The 20312-nt window shown below is 36.1% G+C and overlaps 1 protein-coding gene across 3 annotated transcripts in view; it reads left to right on the top strand.

The window, feature by feature from the left end:
* Window positions 1–20312, top strand: part of HERC4 (HECT and RLD domain containing E3 ubiquitin protein ligase 4) — a 127980-nt gene that overhangs the window by 8295 nt on the left and 99373 nt on the right. The gene's annotated exons all lie outside the window — the stretch shown is intronic.

Below are 20312 nucleotides of genomic sequence, written 5' to 3'. Positions count from 1 at the left end.
GTATTTAAAATTATTTCTGGTTTATAGTACCTAGTACAATGTAAATAGTTATAAATACAATGTAAATGATACGTAAATAACTTTTGGCATGGCAAATTCAAGTTTTGCTTTTTGGAAATTTCTGGGATTTTTCCCCCCTTAAATGTAGTTGACCCTTGAACAACATGAGTGTTAGGTATACTGATCTTCCATGCAGTTGAAAAGCCTCATACTGTTATCTCTACCTTAAAAACAGAAATTGAAGAGACTCACTCAAGGGCAAGAAGCAGAAACAATTTGGATAGAATCAGAACTCAAACCCTAGTTTTATGATTCCACATATTATGATCTCTAATTGAACATAAACTTTTCCCTACACTTAAAGATCTGTAAAATGAAAATACAAGTATTTATTGAAGTAAACTCATGTATAAGTAAGTGGATCTGTGCAGTTCAAACACATGTTGTTTAAGGGTTAGCTGTGTTTTCCATCCACATGTTGGTTGAATGCTGAGATAAGGAACTCATGGAAAAGGAGGGCCGACTGTGTTCTTTGGGTTCTATGTCCCCAATATGTCATATGAGTGTAGCACTGTTGTAAAAGGTCATTTCTCACAAATCTCATGTATTTTTTTTTTTCATGTATTTTTAAAATTGTTTTGAAGAAATAAAGTCTCACTTCAAAGATATTAAATTTTCCTAGGCAAAAGGTGTATCAGATATGTGAGATACATGTTAAAACAATGGAGGAAATGTATTCAGCCATTGTTATAGGGTTTCTTTGGACTAGGATTATGTTAGTAAGTAGAAAAGTGGAAATCATTAATAAATAAACCATATTAAAGAGCCCATGGTTTTCTCCTTTCAGTTTCTATGGATGTTTTTTCCAGGCTGATGGAATTTAAAAGGCAGTAATTATTTTTATATCTTGATGAATCGTTATGGTTACTTTACATGCAAGAAAAACCTGTGCTGAGTATAATTGTATTATTGAAGTTAATTTGGTTAAAAGGGAAATTTCTTGAATTTTGATGGCATTCTTTAATCCATAGTATTTTGTTTACATGAATTACTCATTTTTCTTCAGTTCTAGTACTGCAGAGTTTTATTTCAGCTTTTCTAGCCCATGAAGAAAACATTCTGTAATCCTTTAGTAATGTGTTTTTCACATTACTTTAAAATACCTTGCTGCTGCTGCTAAGTCTCTTCAGTCGTGTCCGACTCTGTGCGACCCCATAGACGGCAGCCCACCAGGCTCCCGCGTCCCTGGGATTCTCCAGGCAAGAACACTAGAGTGGGTTGCCATTTCCTTCTCCAGTTCAGAAAAGTGAAAGTGAAGTAGCTCAGTCGTGTCTGACTCTTCGCAACCCCATGGATTGCAGCCTACCAGGCTCCTCAGTCCATGGGATTTTCCAGGCAAGAGTACTGGAGTGGGGTGCCATTGCCTTTTCTGTAAAATACCTTATTTCTTTATTAATATCTAAGTTTAGTCTCATTTTATTCTTTTGCTGGGTGTCACTGTTTTGAAATAACACATTTTTAGTTTTTGATGGTTTTATTACATATTCTTGGTAGTGAAATTAGAAAATATAGGGAAAATAAAAATCAACCATAATGCCGTCATGCACAGATAAATACTGCCGTCATTTAACAGTTTTTCTGTATTCATATATTAATATATTTCTGATTATGGACTGGGAATATGTTCTTGTTTCTCAACTATTTTTCATTAATAATTGAATAACAATTTAGTAAGTATTCTCTATGGTTTTAAAATACCATTTTAAAATGGTATTATGGTGGGGATGTTGTTAATGATTATTTAACATTTCATTATTTAAATATACCAAAATTTGTGTTCTTTTATTTTCTGGAACTTGTTTCCAGATTTTTGTTGTAAGTAATGCCACCACAAACATGTACATCAGTTTAGTCTTTATTTCCTCCCTGTTTATTTCTTAAGGAGAAAGAACATCTTTAATTTTAGCATATCTGAAAGGAACAATAACTAAATTTATTTTAAAAAATTTAACACAGTTTTGTCTCACTTTACAAAGTTGATAAATTCATTAGAAAATATTTATAAATGGAACTTTAAAAATGTATATTATTTGATAAGCTTCTAAGTGTAATGTGATATTATCATTTAAAGATCTAGAAGGGAAGAATTATTTTAAGCACATAGAAATGCATATAAAATATGCTGTATTATAAATGTATAAACAGAGTGCTGTGTTGAGATGAATAGTATAACCCTTTGGGATGGAGTGGATTGTAGATGAGTTTCTAAAGGGAAGATAGCATATGAACTGGAAGAATATATAGTATTTCAAGGAGGAAAGAATGAAGAAGAATGCTGTATAGGTAAAGCACCTCAAATGGAAATAGGCAGATATGAGGCCTACTGAGAGAATACTATTTCAGTTAACTGAAATGTCTGCGAATAGTGAGCTAGAAGGTTAGAAAAGTAAAATTGAGGTCATATTATAGAGTTAATGAAGTTAGGGAGCCTGAATTTAATTTGGTAGATATCTTTTGATGTCTGTAGTTTGCAATAGGTCATATCTGGTTTTTATAGAAGGGAGATAATTTGGAGGTAGAGAAACTAATTAGACTATGAGAGTAGCTCTTTAAAACAAGAAGGGAGCATGACATTAGGGAGACAAAGAATGGATGGGCTTTGGTAACCAGAAGGAAATGAATGGTCAGGGTAAAGGGAAGAGCCAGGTGTGATCCTTGGTTGAATCATGAATAGAAATAGGGAATCCTGGAAGAGGAGGAATGTTAACTTTTATTTTAGGAGGAGAGAGAAAAGGTTTGGTGAGGTGAATTGTGTTTTGAACTTGGTAACAATATTTAATTAGTAAATTCAGTACTGTAAGTGAGGAGAAAGAATAGAACTAATGGCATGAAATGTTTTAATTTAAATTTTTTGTTTACTCTTCAGTTCATACTAGTTTAACATTCTCCTTGGTTCCAGCCTTTTAAGAAATTAATAATCCACTAACGATACTTAATTTTGTGCTTTTGGAAGACTGTTTTAAAGTACCTAGCAATATAACACCTTTGTAAATTTGAAGTAATCTAAATGGTTGCCTGCTCTATTTCATATGTTTTGTAAACTTGAATTTTTATATATGGATAAAACGTTTATATTTTAAGGTGCCATTTGATAGACTGCTTATTTGAGTTTTACTAATAGGTTCATTTGCTTCATTTAACTGACAAAAACCTATTAGTTAATTATGTCTGACTTTATGATTTCCAGATTTTATTGGAAACAAAGGTTTTGAAGTCACAAGATGTCACATAGAAGTTGTGAAATAGTTGAAAGCCGAAATAGTTTTAACTATTAATTGTGTGTGTGCTGGCATGTAGGCAAGAGCCCCTGAGAAATGTGCTTTTTGAGATAATGATCTTGCTTTTGTGAAAGGGAAATGAAAGTGAGAAAAAGAATAAAGTAAGGCTAAAAGAGCCCCTCAGCAGAATTTGGTTGTTCCAGGTCTTAGTTGTGGCATGGAGGATCTAGTTCCCTGCCTAGAAATTGAACTCAGACCCACTGCATTGGGAGCCCAGAGTATATCAGCCACTGGACCACCAGGGAACTCCCTACCAGGTTTTAATTTCAGAAGGAGAGCTTCTGAAAACAATTGGAGGAAATTTTGGTTCTTTATCTATAAGTTCTTTGAAGAAGTTTGTGATGGCTTCTCATAGTTGATCCCAAGTATTTATGAATCAGCACGTGTATACTCCTGATTTTTGATCAGGGTATTGCTCAGCTATAGATGACATAACTAGACTAGCAAGAATGAACTTCCTGGACCTACACTTATTTTTTTAAAGAATAATTAGGTAAAATTCTGAAAGGTTGCTGTTACTTCTGCCTGAACCTAAGATTATTTCTGCACTCAGCTGGGGAGCTGAGTAAGCCTCTACTACTAGGAGTAAGGGGGGAAGGAAATACTTAGAAGTTAATATGACAGTGTAAAGGGGAGAAGAAAGATACCCACCTCGTAGTTGGAGAAACTTCCTAATGAGAAATATTATTTAGAATATATTAGGTACTGGGATGTGGACCGCAGAAGGCGATTGCACCCCACTCCCGTACTCTTGCCTGGAAAATCCCATGGACGGAGGTGCCTGGTAGGCTGCAGTCTATGGGGTCGCAAAGAGTCGGACACGGCTGAGCGACTTCATTTTCACTTCTCACTTTCATGCATTGGAGAAGGAAATGGCAACCCACTCCAGTGTTCTTGCCTGGAGAATCCCAGGGACGGGGGAGCCTGGTGGGCTGCCCTTTACGGGGTCGCACAGAATCGGACATGACTGAAGTGACTTAGCAGCAGCAGCAGCAGCAGGATGTGGACATTTGAAAATAATAATGGTAACCACCATTATGTGCCAGGCACTGTGCTGAATCCTTTATACATTATCCAAAAGCATTAAATCCATCCTTCAGAGTACAGTTAGCTCAGTTTTATAGGTGAGGGAAATAGAACTTCAGGAGGTTAAATACCTTGCCCAGAGTCAAAAGTAAAACCATAGTGACCTCCCTGGTGGTCCAGTGGCTGAGACTGTGCTCCTAAGGCAGGGGGCTTGGGCTCAGTTCCTAGTCAGGGAACTAGATCCCACATGCCACAGCCAAGACCTCGAACAACCAAATAAATAAACATGAAAAAACCACCTGGTGAATAAAGGAAATCTTTGACAAAATGGAATTAACCTACGGAATGGGAGAAAATATTTGCAAATGATATGGCCCATAAAGAATTAATACTCAAAATATATAAATAGCTCATACATTTCAATATCAAAAAGCAGACAACTTGATTTAAAAATGGGCAGAAGACCTGAATAGACATTTTTCCAAAGAAAACATCTAGATGCCATCAGGCCTGTCTGATGTAGAATAAAGATTCTCTACATCACTAATCATCAGAGAAATGCAGATGAATACCACAATGAGTTATCACCTCACACTTGTCAGAATGGCTACCATCAAAAACACCACAGATAACATGTTGGCAAGTATGTGGAGATCCCAAAGGGAAGCTTTGTACACTGTTGATGGGAATGTAAATTGGTACAGTCACTGTGGAAAGCAGTATGGGGGTTCTTCAAAGAAAGAAAAAAGGACTACTGATTCTACCCCTAGCCATATATTCAAAGAAAAGAAAACACTAGTTTGAAAAGGTACATGTAATCCAGTGTTCACAGCAGCATGATTTACAGTCACCAATATATGGAAGCAGTCTAAGTGTCTATCAACAGATGAATGGATAAAGAAGATGTGTGTGTGTGTGTATGTGTGTGTGCGTGCACACACACACATACACACACACACTGGAATACTACTCAGCCATGAAAAATGAAATTTTGTCATTTGCAACAACATGGATGTACTTGGATGTTAGGCTTAGTGAAATAAGTCAGATAGATAAAAACAAAAAGTACAATATTACTTCTGTGTGGAATCTAAAAAATAGTGAATCTAATAAGAAAGAAACAGACTTGCAGATACAGAAGACAAACTAGTGACTACCAGTGGGAGAGGGAAGAGGGGGAATGCAAATAGGGTTAGAGGCAGTACTATGTATGACATAAGCTATAAGGCTATATTGTGCAGCATAGGGAATATAGCCTATAATATAATATATATATTATATTTACATATATTTGTATGGATAGATATTAATATAATTTATAACAACCATAAATGGAATATTATCTTTAAAAATTATAAATCATTACGTTATAAAGTTGAAACAGATAATATTATAAATCAGCTATACCTCAATTAAAAAACAAAACCAAACCTAATGGAAAGAAAGTCCAATTAGATGGCAACAATCAAAAGTCAATACTTAACAATAGCAAGAAAAAGGTACAGTGACTTAGGAATTACCTAAGAAATGTGCCAACACCTAGAATATGAAGAAGACTTGAAAGCACTTATGAGGGATACAGAAGGCTTCAGTAAATGGTAACCACATTTGTGGACAGGCATGCTTAACCTACATAAACCTATCAGTTTCTCTAAAATTAGTGTCAATTTAATGTGATCCGAATAAAAATACCAAATGGTTTTTTTCCCCAGGAACTGGACAAATTGATTCTCTAGTTCATATGGAAAAAATAAACCAGAGTAGTTAGGAAAATTGAAGAATAAGAGCAGAAAAAAAAAAAATATGTATAGTTAATAGCATGTTTTAATTTTAAAACCTTGGTAGTTAAAACTGCCCTACATATGGCCATTTAAAACCAATAAAACAATATAGAGCCCAGACATAAGCATGGAGAAAAATATTCAAGTGAGACATATTCAATAAATAACCTTGGTATAAGTAGGAGCATCATCTAGGAAATAAAGTTGGATTTACCTCATGCCATGTACATATTGGATAAATTCCAGATCAATCAAATATTTAAATGTAAAGGCTATAATAATGCTTGAAGAAAACATGGACTGATTTTTAAAAATTATTTTGGAAACTTGTGAGGAGGTCCTTTTGGCAAGTTAAGCACTCATCCTCTGTACTGTCCCTCTCCTTGCCCTTCAGAAATTGCAGTCTTCCCTGTAGGCCACATGGGAGCCTTGATTGAAGACATTGTGTTCTGTCTGAAGAGTATTTAAGGTTTCCAATAAAATGTATATCCCTCAAAAAAAATTGTTTTGTTAGAGTCAGGAAATACTTTCTGAATTGTGAATAGGCATAGAAAAGGTAAGTTGCGTGGAAGTAAAAATAATTTTGCTAGGTGGAAGTCACTGTAAACAAAGGTAAAAGACAAATAGGAAAATAAAAAGTTTAATATTTATTAAAATCAAAGTGTAAATCTCTGAGATACAAAGCACTTCTAAAAATTGATGAGATAAAAACCGCAGAATGGGCAAAGGATAGGAACAGGCACTTCACAGAAAAGGATATACAAATGACTTTTAAACCATGAGTACTCTGCAGCCTCATTCATACTAAGAGAAGTGCAAAAGACCTGTGTATGACTGCAGTACCATCTCTGCAGTGAGGCTGTCAGTAAATAAGTGTTCATAGGTTTTTATAACGGTTATTTTGCTATCATATATCAGAATTACAAATGTACATACCCTTCAAGAAATCCAAGAGTACAGCTGTTGATTTGATAGCTACATTTGTATATATACAAAGTGAGTGTTACTACAGCATTGTTTATAACAGCAAAACATTAGAAACAACATTGTGACTGTCTGTGTGTACTAAGTTGCTTCAGTCGTGGCTGACTGTGCGGCCCTATGGACGGTAGCCTGCCTGGCTCCTCTGTCCATGGGATTCTCCAGGCAAGACTACTTCAGTGGGTTTCTATGTCTGTCTCCAGGGGATCTTGCCAACCCAAGAATCAAACCCACATCTCTTAGGTCTCCTGCATTGGCAGGCGGGTTCTTTACCACTAGCGCCACCTGGGAAGCCCCGACAGTGTTGTGTGTTAGTCACTTACTCGTGCCCAACTCTGCATGGAATTCTTCAGGCAAGAATACTGGTGTGGGTTGCCATTCCCTTCTCCAAGGATCTTCCTGACTCAGGAATCGAACCCAGGTCTCCTGCGTTACAGGCAGATTCTTTACCATCTGAGCTACCAGGGAAGCCCCCATGATAGTCTGTTGGGAACCGGTAAAATAATTCAGTCAGTGTAATGTAAATACTATGTAGTTAAGAAGAGAATGAGGGAGGAGTTTGCTCATTATTATAAGATAAATTGAGTGAAAAGAGCAAGGTGTAGAACATTGTGTATAAAGCTATATTTTGGATTAGAAAAAAGATATTTGTATTTGCTTATAGATACTCTTGCCTGAGTACTGGAGTGGGCTGCCATTTCCTTCTCCAGGGGATCTTCCTGACCCAGGGATTAAATCCAGGTCTCCTGCATTGCAGGCAGATTCTTTACTGTTTGAGCCACCAGGGAAACCCAAATAAAATAAAACGGTAGGCTCTGAAATTAGAATGCTTTGGTACAAACCCTGTACCCTTTTAGCTATGTTATCTTGGGCACTTATCTTTTATTTTTTAGCTGTGTTATCTTGGGCACATAGCTTAGTCTTTTTGTGTTAAGTATTCTTGTCTGTAAAGTGAGGATAATCATGCCAAGGGTAGTTGTAGGGGTTAAGTGAGCTATCACACTGAAGTGCAAAGAACAATGCCTGGCATGTGGAAAATGCTCAGTAAATGTTTTCTTAAAAGTAAGTCTTACACATTTGCTTTGAGATAGACAATATCTTTTTATTTATAACTGAAACTCAGGCATTTATTCAACAGATTATCTACTTTGTCCTAGACATTATGCTAATTATAAAAGTACATATTTCTTTATGTTTAGTTTTCATTTACCTTGTTGAAGCTCATATGAAAAAGTTATACCCAAATTACCCCAAAATGTATGTTTGCTGCTACTGCTGCTGTCACCTCAGTCGTGTCAGACTCTGTGCGACCCCAGAGACAGCAGCCCAGCAGGCTCTGCGGTCCCTGGGATTCTCCAGGCAAGAACGCTGGAGTGGGTTTGCCATTACCTTCTCCAATGCATGAAAGTGAAAAATGAAAGTGAAGTCGCTCAGTCGTGTCCGACTCCCTGCGACCCCATGGAGTGCAGCCCACCAGGCTCCTCCATCCATGGGATTTTCCAGGCAAGAGTACTGGAGTGGGGTTCCATGTTCACTTAAAGGTAGTGTTGTATTGGAGCAAGATATAAAATAAATTCCTTTACTGTTAAGAGTTTAAAGATCATAGTAATAACAGAAAAACAGATTTTTTTGTTGTTCTTGTGAAAATTACATAAATGATAGAAGTTAGATTCATTGTTTATTTTCAAAAGTTTAATGAATAGTTAATTTGAAGATTTCTTAGTCTGTTCAGGCTGCTACACCATAAATAATATAGTCTGGGTGACTTACACAACAAACATATTGCTCTTGGCTTTTGAGTCTGGGTAATCCAGGATCAGGGTGCTTAGATTTGTTATCTGTTGAGAACTTGCTTCTTGGTTCACAGATGGCCATCTTTTCATTGTGTCCTCATATGGCAGAAGGGTGAGGGAGCTGTCTAAGAAAGGACACTAATCTTGTCAATGAGGGCTTCACCCTTAGGATCTAATTACCTCCCAAAGGCCTACCTTCTAGTATTGTCACATGGGAAGATAGAATTTCAAGTGAATTTGGGAAGCGGGGGCAGGACATAAGTACTCAGTCTGTAACAGAAGGTATAGTTTGTGTACTGGTAGTTTGAGGATCAGACACTTAAATCATTTTTTTTTTCCTCCTGCTTATTCACGCTTTCAAACCTGCCCTTCCTAAGGTGATAAGCAGCCTTTTAAATTGAAAATAAATGCATTTGGCTGCAGCTTTCTACTCTTACTTTTGCATACATAATTATTTTAATACAAGTATGCCTAAATTTACTTGCTTAGTATATAAAAAGGCTGTTAATAAAAAATGGGACATTTGCTGCTTATATTGTGCTTGACTGTGGGAAAAATTTATACATTAAGAAAATCAAGGAAGACAAATAGACATTTCTGAGATTATAAAATGTGAAGATACAATGTGGAGCTTTAAAATGAGAAGATAAAATGTGGAGAACAAAAAAGGAACAGTTTAAATGGAGACCACTGTTAGCTGTCTCCAGCTCTCTACAACAGCTGAAATAGCCTCTCTTCCTTATTTATTGATGCTTCTTCAATTCACTTAGCTTTAAACCTTAGATTCACCTTAGAGTCAGCTTCCTAACCTGTAGCAACAGTGTTGACTCAGTTGCCAAAATCTTACTCTTAGTAACTTTCTTGTGTCTTCATTGCATTTGCAAGTGGCTACATATGTTATCTTGAGCTAATTATCCTAAACCCTGGGGCCTGTAGTTTCCTCCTATCTCAATTAAAATTCTTTGCTTTAGTTTAGATCATGCTTTAGTTTACATCATTGCTAGTCTATGCAACGGAGAAGGCAGTGGCACCCCACTCCAGTACTCTTGCCTGGAAAATCCCATGGACGGAGGAGCCTGTTAGGTTGCAGTCCATTGGGGTCGCTGAGAGTCGGACACGACTGAGCAACTTCACCTTCACTTTTCACTTTCTTGCATTGGAGAAGGAAATGGCAACCCACTCCAGTGTTCTTTGCCTGGAGAATCCCAGGGACGGGGGAGCCTGGTGGGCTACCGTCTATGGGGTCACACAGAGTCGGACATGACTGAAGTGACTTAGCAGCAGCAGCAGTCTATGCAAGAACTGTGGCAGTAGCTTTCTACCTGATCTCCCCATTCCAATCCATCCATCTTTAATCTTTCTAAGGCATATTTCTGTTTCTGTCTGGAATATTGCCCAGATCAAGTGCCTTCTCCTACATCTCTCTGGTGTGTCGTATAAGAACTTAAGTCATATATTTTGCACAGTATCTAGTACAGTTCTCTGTCATTCAGTAAGTTAGTAAGTTGCATTGCTAACTTCATATTATGTAATTATTTGGGTAAGTCTTCTCTACCATGTCAGTTACTGCCGGTTAAACACCTTGTCTTACATATCTTTATCACAGAAGAAACACAAGGTGTTGAATGAACACGATGACCATTTTGTTGGATGTGCCATAGAAAGGGAGGAAAGTTACAGTTAAGACTCTTGTTTTGGTAAGTTTGTGGTCATCAGCTACTTTATAATGAAAAGTTTAAAGTTTATACCTGTTCTAAGAATGTACATGTTGGAAGTGGTAAGGTAAAGTCATTGTGGCTGTAAGGGGTAATGAGAATGAGGCTCCGAAGAAGTTGATTATGCTCACTGATTCTAGAGAGAGGAGGTCACTGCGTGCCACACAGAGCTGAGGAGGAAGATACCACGGTAATCAGGAGGCAGAAAAGAGCTCAGGGGAAATCGTAAGACCGTGGCCTTTATTGAGGTTTTCCAGGGAGAGGCAAACTGGACAGAATAAATAGTTAAGAATTGACTAATTTGATTAATTCTTCCAGGCTTTGTTCTGTAGGATAGGTTTCTTATTTCCTGGTACCTGGTTCTGGGATGATTTAAGGTAGGGGAAATTCTGGTTTGGTGTGTGAGAATTAGATAAGGATATAGTTGGTGGAATAATCTCTGGTTTGGTCAGTTTCTGTATGAAAGGCATTTTGGTAGGCAAGTTATCTTTAGGAATTGGCCAGTTCTGAGAGGGTTTAACTCTTTTGGTGTCTGTAAAACCCTCCCCCCACCTTTCCTATGTCATCAACAAGAATAAAGAAAGTAAGAAAATACAGTTAATTGTCTCTGAGGTGAATAAATTTGAAATATACAAGAAAGAATCTAAGAAAACACAGAACAAAAAAATCTGCCAGTATATATATATATTTTTTAAATTTTATTTTATTTTTAAACTTTACATAATTGTATTAGTTTTGCCAAATATCAAAATGAATCCATCACAGGTATACATGTGCTCCCCATCCTGAACCCTCCTCCCTCCTCCCTCCCCATACCATCCCTCTGGGTCGTCCCAGTGCACTAGCCCCAAGGATCCAGTATCATGCATTGAACCTGGACTGCCAGTATATTTTGAGAGTTCATTCTTGCTGGTCTTGTAAAGAGATTAAAACAGCTATTTGGTTGATATATTTATATTGGAGTCTTTTTTTTTTTTTTAATTGTAATCTTTGTATTTTAGTTTTGCTTCTTTCTGCTTCAAGGCAATTAATTTCAGCAGTTCCTAGCCATCCAGAAAGGAATCCTGAAGAAAAAATGTTGTGAAGCCCTAGTACTTTTACAGTTTTAAGTATATTTTGAAAGTAAGTTATTAAAACATAACCTTGTTGTTTAAGTATTATAAGCAAAAGTACAGTTGTTCAATAGGGAAATGTTTATATCTTAGTGCCTTTGAAGTAGGGATGATGGTACACCTGCCTTATCATGTTATGAGGATTAAATGAGATTAAATAAAGTGCTTAGCACAGTGCCAGGCACATAATAGGTTCTCTGTGTATGTTAACTGTATACCTGTATGTAGATAAGAATGCATAAAAGGGGTATGGATTTGTAAACATATCCATTATAAAGAATTTTTTAATATAGTTACATCTCCATATGAATATTACTGTGTACTGTCAGTTAAGACATGTAAGTTACTGTATATTTTGATTTTATCAGAAAACTTACTAAAATGTTTTCATGATGATGAGTTGTACCATTCCAAATTCCTATTGATAATTATCAGTAATAATTTTAGAGAATAAGCATTTTCATTAAATATTTTACATTTAGGCTTTATTTTATTCTTAATTTTTCATATTTTATGATCATTATATGATTATATTAGTGATCCTTTAAAAAGTGTCAGTGAACAGTTTTACTTTAGGAGTAGGGAAATAACATGCCTTTAGTGAAGTAGCCATTTGGTAATTTGTTAGCTCTGTCACACAATTAGCAATATCATTATTTATTAAAGTAAAAAAAGCATTTTAAATGATTTATTGGTGTTATTCACTAATCCCAAGTAGTTAATGTCTTCATCTTTTAAAAAAATCACAATCATAAAATACATCAACTCACTTTAACTTGTTCAGTTAAACAGTTGAAGAACCATGAAAGAAAGAAAACCACTGGTAGATAATCAGTGTTGACAATTTAGTATTTCTTTACTCAGTCTTTTTTATTTTAAATATTTTTGATTTATCTGGCTGTGCTGAGTGTTGATGCTTGGGCTTTTCTCTAGTTGAGGTGAGCAGGGGGCTACTCTCTAGTTTTGGTGCACAGGCTTCTCATTGCGGTGGCTGTTCTTGTTACAGAGCATGGGCTCTAGAGTATTCTGGATTCAGCTGTTTTGACACGTGGGCTCAGTAGTTACAGCTCCTGGGCTCTGTAGCCACTTGCTCAGTTGCTGTGGCACATGGGCCCAGTTGTCCTTTGGCCCAAGTTGTCCTCTGGAATCTTCCCAGACCAGGGATTGAATCTTTGTCTCTTGCATTGGCAGGTGGATTCTTTACCACTGAGCCACCAGGGAAACCCTATTTTCACAGTCTTTTCTCTGCACGTATACTGGGCTGTGTGTGACATATTTTTATATACGAATGGAATTATGCATTACCTTTTAAATTTCATTGTATAGCATTTTGTGAACATTAAATTTCTAGAGATAGATATTAAGTGTGCTTTGCATTGCTTTAGTTGGAGTTTTGAGTTATTCAGGAGGGAAGGGGAAAATCTATATAGCAAATAGTGAAGCATGGTAGGCAGAGGCTTTTGAAACTTAAGCTCTAACTGAATTAAACATTTACTGAGTAATTGAAATGGAGGTTCTTAAAATTAGCTTTTTACCAAGTATATCCTTCTGACCTCCAGTTTTGTAATTGTTACTAATATGACTGTGCTTTTTGCTATTCATAACTATTGTTTTTTAGACCCTGATAACTTGAGCATTAAACATCAACCAGGATTTTTGTTCTGTGTATAAAACATTGACAGCTTTGCAAATTCAGTTGAATTCATTTTTTTTAAATTAAAAATATAGCGGATTCATTTCGATATTTGGCAAAACTAATACAATATTGTAAAGTTTAAAAATAAAATAAAATTTAAAAAAAAAAGTAAAAAAAAAATATGTATATACATAGGACTTCATTCAATTCATATACCATATTAAGAGTTGAGATTAACTGTGGCCTTTGGTCATGCTTAGTAATTGTACTTTTTATACCAGATAGTCCCTGATTTATAAATGAATTGTTTTTAAAAGCTAAATTTTTCTTTGCTCATGGAAATACTGCTGCATGTCATAAATAGGTTTTCAAACCAGTCTTTAAAACACATTATACCTAAGTATAATATTCTATCAATAATTATATTTTACCTTTGTAACATTTTCTATAAAAAAATTCATTGAAGTTTTACATTTGCATATTAGAATTTATTTCCACCCATTATCTACCCTGGCTTGTTTGGCTCTCTTGCTTTATTGGTTCCACAAAGCTCAGGACAAATTTTTGTGAGTAACATTTAACTTAACTATATATCACATTTTAAATATAATACTTTACTACTGTCTCTTAGGGAAGAAAATTTATCAGTCTGTGTTAGTTATTTCCCTAGTATTTTGATTTTGGGAAACAGAGGACAGTTGTCCCTATGGGGTTTGGGTCATTTATAATTTGGGGACTTCAGATATCTTAAAAAATTATTTTTTTCTAATTACTTTTTTTCTAATTCTTTTTTTCTAATACATTTCTATAAGTTTTTAGAAGTTACAGAAGTGTTTTAAAAAGTAGAAGCCACTTTTTCCCCTGAATCCTAAAACTGACTACTACTATTTTTTATATTTTCATAACTTTATACCTGTATTAAAATACATAGTCCTGTACACATTACATAAAATGCTGTGGTTTGCATTTTCATTTAATATGTTTTTATCTTTTCATGTTGTACTATATAGACATGTATTTTAATAGAAGCACCAGTTTCTGTTACATGGATATTCCATATTTATTTATGTACCTGTTACTGGAAATCACGTTATTTCCTGTTGTTTCCCAAAAGGAAAGTTTGGGGGTCAGAGGTCATGCATGTTTAGAATTGTAGTACATATTGCCAACTTGCTCTCTCAAAGGCTTTTTTTCCCCCTTGCACTTGTATTTAAAGATTGCTTAGAGAAGTGTCTTTTGCCAACTTTGAAAAATTGTTTGGCATGAAAATAATGTAATTTGAACTATTAATAGAAACTTTAAATTTCAAAATCAAGTTTATCTGTGATTGAATTATTTAGAATAAGTTGTTTATTTCTGTGGACCACTTTTAAAATACAGATGGTGCTACTTGGCTAACTTGACAGGAATGTTTTGAACCCAAAAATATTTAGGTAAGTGTATTTGTTTGGGCTGCGAAACAAAATATCACAACCTGGGTGGCTTAAGTAACAGAAATATATTAGCACAGTTCTGGAGGGTGGAAATTGAATATCAAGGTGTCAAGTAGGGTTGGTTCCACTTTTGTTAGGACACAAGTCAGATTAGGGGCCTACCCTGCTCCCATCAGACCTCATCTTAACCGATTACAGCCTTGATGACCACTTTCCCAAATAAGGTCACATTCTTGGATACTGTGGATTATGACTGTCAGCATATGAATTTTGGGGTAACCCAGTTTATCCCATAGCAAGATTTTGAAGTCTAGATGAAAGAGGATACAGAGTAACATGATAATGTATTTTCCTTTAAATAGCTGTTTTAGAATTTTGAATAAGATGCAACTTTAAAGAGAAGTTTGTTATGAATATGTTACTAATGGGTTTTCCATAGTATTACCTTTATAACCAAAACACAACTCATTTTTTACTTACTGTTTGCATGGTTTCAAGGTTCTCAGAGCATGCTATTGGTGATTATATCTTGAAAGTGAAAGTCGCTCAGTGGTGTCTGACTCTGTCCAGTATTCTCCAGGCCAGAATCCTGAAGTGGGTAGCGTTTTCCTTCTCCAGGGGATTTTACCAAACCAGGGGTTGAACCCAGGTCTCCCTCATTGCAGGCAGATTCTTTACCAGCTGAGCCACAAGGGAAGCCCAAGAATACTGGAGTGGGTAGCCTATCCCTTCTCCAGCCGATCTTCCCAACCCAGGATTCTTTACCAACTGAGCTATTGGGGAAGCTGCTGTTATCAGGTTAAAACCCATTTAGCAAAAGACTCTTAATAGACCATCTTGTATATCTTGTGATTGGTTGTCTAGGAAGAAGTGTTTATGTTATTAAATCAGAATGGATCACGGTTGGTCAATACTCACGGAGCTTTTCATGGTGATTCCTGGACATGCACATGCAGAGCTGCAAAATACAAGTAGCTTCCCAGCCGAGGTTCAACAAAGCGGTGCTTTGCCTTCCTGTTACAATATGTCCTTTTTGCAGTATATTTAGTGCCACATTTTTTGCATTTTTGTACCTTTTCTTGGGCAATTTTACTGTTTAAAATGGCCCCTGTGCATACTGCTCAGGTTTTGTCTAGTGTTCCCTAGGCACAAGAAGCTTGGAAAAAATTCATTGAGGCATGAGTTTACAGTGTTTTGGCAGTGAATTCAGTGTTAATGGATTACAAATGTATATTAATTAAGATGTCTTTAAATGGAAACACAAAACAAGGTTATGAATGATTGATAAAGTGTTGTGATAAGAGACTTGGAGACTTGTAGCACCCTAATCTTATATTTTCCCTAGGGGCAGTGATTCAGTATTGACTAAATAAGTATTTGTGGTGACTTTATGAAACATAACTACTGTGAATAATAAGAATCTGTATTCCCAACTAGACCAAAGAAAATTACAAGTGGAACAGTGGTGGGATTTCTTATAAGGGTAGTGCAGTGGTGAAATAAACCATCATATTTAGCTTTTTTTTTTTCATATATTGTGCAGAGTTTTAAATTATCTTTCAAGAAAATATGAAAGAAGTTTGGAGTCAGTTTTTGTCATTTTTTATTTTTCTCTTTTTGTACGTTTCATTAGCCACAGTTGAGAATGAAAAAAAAATTTTTTTTTTCTGTCCATAATGGCAAAGAGAAGAAAACTGACAGAGGAACATGTACATAATTACAGGACAGATCAGAAGGTAAATGTAGATACACCACTGTATGAGTATGGTGAAATCGATCATATAAATGAACTCGTAAAAGAGTGAATTCTGGAGATGATATTCTACATGAATTTTCACAAACTCAGGAATTGATGAACATGTTTGTTAGATCCCAAAGGAAATAGGTTGTTCCTAGTTACTCAGATGGAAGGATTTTATCACGTAACGTTTTACAATAAGAACCTGAACCTTTTGCTAAAAGGATGTGCAACCATATTCTTTCTTCTTTTATGATGTTTGTGCAGCAAAATGATGTACAAATGAAAACTGGCATAAGGTTAAACATTTTAATTTTTATAAATCTAAGAATGACAGTGTTTTGGATTTATGGCGCAAAGATGGCCTTTTTCTCTTTAATGAAATGATGCACCATCAGTTTTCAGAAATGCTGCATTTTAACAGGGCAAGTGTAAGAAGAACCAGAAGTAACAATGAGCTAGGACTTGTTAGATTTGTATGTGGAGTATATCTGCCTGACAGTATTTACCGGATGGATATGTTACTTCTCTTTAGTGCTTTATCTTTTTTGTTTTTGATCCTGTCTTTGAAAATATTTTTTTTCTGCTTTTCTCAAGACAGTCTCCTATTCTTTTAAGTTTTCTTTGCCTTTTTCTGCCTCCCCAAACTAAATGGTCCTTTTTTCTTTTCTTAAAGAGAAATATTGTGAACTGTAAATACTGATATGAGCAGTGTTACGTTTCTTAAATTTTTCTGTGAACATTTTGAAGCATAAAGAAAAGTTGAAGGAATAGCACAGTGGCCAGCATTTTGCCATGTATTTTTATCTGTATGAATTCGTATTTTTAAAAAAAAACCTTATTTCTGAATTATAGTCAATTGTAATAACCCTGTGCTACTTTAAACCTTTCCCAGCAAGTTTAGCATCCTATGTTCATAATTCTAACATCTTCCTGTAGCTCCCATTTATCAAAGGAATAATAGTTTTTTTAATGGGCTTGACAGTTTTTTCTTTTGTTTTCTGTCCTCTTATATATCCTCCTTATATTTCCATACTCAGCCTAAATTAAAGTGAATATAATTCTCACTTTTTCCTCCCTTTTCTGTGTTCTTTGGCCTTGTTGAAAGGCAAATGTTTGCAATACCTTGGTGATTAAAACTTGAACAGAGTTAGCATGCTGCTGCTGCTTAAGTCGCTTCAGTCGTGTCCGACTCTGTGCGACCTCATAGACAGCAGCCCATCAGGCTCCCCCATCCCTGGGATTCTCCAGGCAAGAACACTGGAGTGGGTTGCCATTTCCTTCTCCAGTGCATGAAAGTGAAAAGTGAAAGTGAAGTCACTCAGTCGTGTCTGACTCTTAGCGACCCCATGGACTGTAGCCCACCAGGCTCCATAGAACCTAGTATATAATAAACACAACAAATGTTAACTGTTTAGGTTTGGTATGAGTTGTTTGTTTTTTTTTCTCATACAAGACATCAAGCCAGATTTTCTAGTGAATTTTTTGGTTTGTTTTGTTGGATTTATTTATTTCCCCTTTATTCTTGCTTATCATTGATTCTCTTTGCAGGCCATCTGGTTTCAAGCATTCAACCAGAATTTGTCCTGAATGTGAATGTCTCAGTTTAACATTGATCTGACTTTTCTAGCATACTGGGGAAAAATGGTTGAGCCTTTTAATTTTGATTGGCCATTTGGGAAGAAAAAGTAATTTTTAAAAATCGTACACAGAATTTATCAGTTTGTATATTTGTTGTCTGAAAAGCCTGTGTTAAGTACTTTTCCCAAGGCATATAATAGTTATTTATACTCAAAATAGGTATCTTAGTAATTTGATGGGGCTCAAATTCTAAGAGAACCAAAGTTATTTATCTTGAGTTTTTAGTACGTAGAGAAATCTTAAAGAGCTCAGTTAAATTTTAGTGAAAACATTGGTTTTTATACATTGCTTTAATTATTTTCTTTAATGTTTAATTTTTAAAATTATTCAAATTTGAATAGAGAATATATTCATGTGGTTCAGAAATCAAAATCATATAAATACACATTGAGAAGCTTTGCTCTTACATTTGACCACCCTATTCCCCTCTGTATCCACATCCCCTGTAGCTATAATAAACATAGGTAAAGGTGACAGAAAATAACCAATCATGTATATTATTTCACATCTTGATTTTTTTCCTCCTTTGATAATATACCCTTGAGATCTTTCCACATCAGCTTGTAGCATTTCCTCTTTATTTTTCAGAGCGTAGAATCCCAATGTGTGGACAAAATTCTTTATTGATGGATATTTGGAATATTTCCAGTCTTTTGTTATTTTATACAGTACTGCAGATATATGTAAAAACACACATTCACACACATGCATATTTGTATATTTGTATGCTTCCCAGGTGGCGCTAGTGGTAAAAACAAAAACAAAAACCCGCCTGCCAATGTAGGAGACATGAGAGACTCATTTTTGATCCCTGGGTCAGGAAGATCCCCTGGAGGAGGACATGGCGATTCATTCCGGTTGAAGAATCTGTACCTTGCCTGGAGAGTTCCATGGACAGAGGAGCCTGGCAGGCTACAGTCCATGGGGTCACAAAGAGTCAGACACAACTGAAGCGACGCACACATGTACACTAGATTCTCCAGCTGGGGCCTATATAGACAAAGGACAGATCAACAAGGAGAAAAGCAAAATAAGTGTATTGCCTTGTGTTCGCATGCATTAGCACTCAGTAATGAGTAACTCAAAGGGATGGTGGCACATGGGCGTATATGGCATCTTAAAAGAACAATAAATAGAGAAGTAACAAGATGAAAACGGCTTTTTGAGTTTCTGGGTTGGCAATTTGGGGGAGGTAAATGTGTGGGGAAACTTAAGAAAGATAGGGCTATTGAGTAAAGTTTGTTACATAGTTTGTACTGTTGCTGTCTCAGCTGATAAGGGTCTAGAGCTGTCTCCAGTGATTAACTCCTATCCTTCCTGGTAGAGAGGAAAGGTAGGACACCTCTAAAGGTTTATGTCCTGCTTTTAGGCACATTGAAGGAGAGCAGAGAGCTTTTCTTCTTAGTGGCCTTCAGTTCAAAATGATCCTTATGCCGAAATGGCGTATTTTGAGTTGGCATATTCTGCTGCCCTTTAGTACACAGACGTATCTGTAGGCTAGATCTGGATCAGATCAGATCAGTCGCTCAGTCGTGTCCGACTCTTTTCGACCCCATGAATCACAGCACGCCAGGCCTCCCTGTCCATCACCAACTCCCGGAGTTCACTGAGACTCAGCGTCCATCGAGTCAGTGATGCCATCCAGCCATCTCATCCTCTGTCGTCCCCTTCTCCTCCTGCCCCCAATCCCTCCCAGCATCAGAGTCTTTTCCAATGAGTCAACTCTTCGCATGAGGTGGCCAAAGTACTGGAGTTTCAGCTTTAGCATCATTCCTTCCAAAGAAATCCCAGGGCTGATCTCCTTCAGAATGGACTAGATCTGGAACCAAAAGGTAATTGTGTATGTTTTGTTAGGTTTTGACACTTTTTTTTTTTTATAAAGGTGGTTCTATTTTGTACTTTCACTATGAATATACAAGAGTGCATTTCCCCCCAACAGATTGTTATCTGACTTTTGAATTTTATGAGATGAAAAATGTCTTGGTGAATGTGTGTTTTTATGAATAAGCTTTTTAAAAAAAAATTACTTTGTAAGAGCAGTTTTAAGTTCACAGCAAAACTGAGCAGTAAGTCCAGAGAGTTCCCAGGTACTCTATACTATACATATACAACCCTTCC

This window comes from Bison bison, unplaced genomic scaffold (assembly GCF_000754665.1).
Source record: "Bison bison bison isolate TAMUID 2011002044 unplaced genomic scaffold, Bison_UMD1.0 scf7180017864309, whole genome shotgun sequence".
Classification (NCBI taxonomy): Eukaryota; Metazoa; Chordata; class Mammalia; order Artiodactyla; family Bovidae; genus Bison; species Bison bison.
The sequence above is the reverse complement of the archived record's forward strand: the minus strand, read 5'-3'. Positions and strand labels throughout refer to the sequence as shown.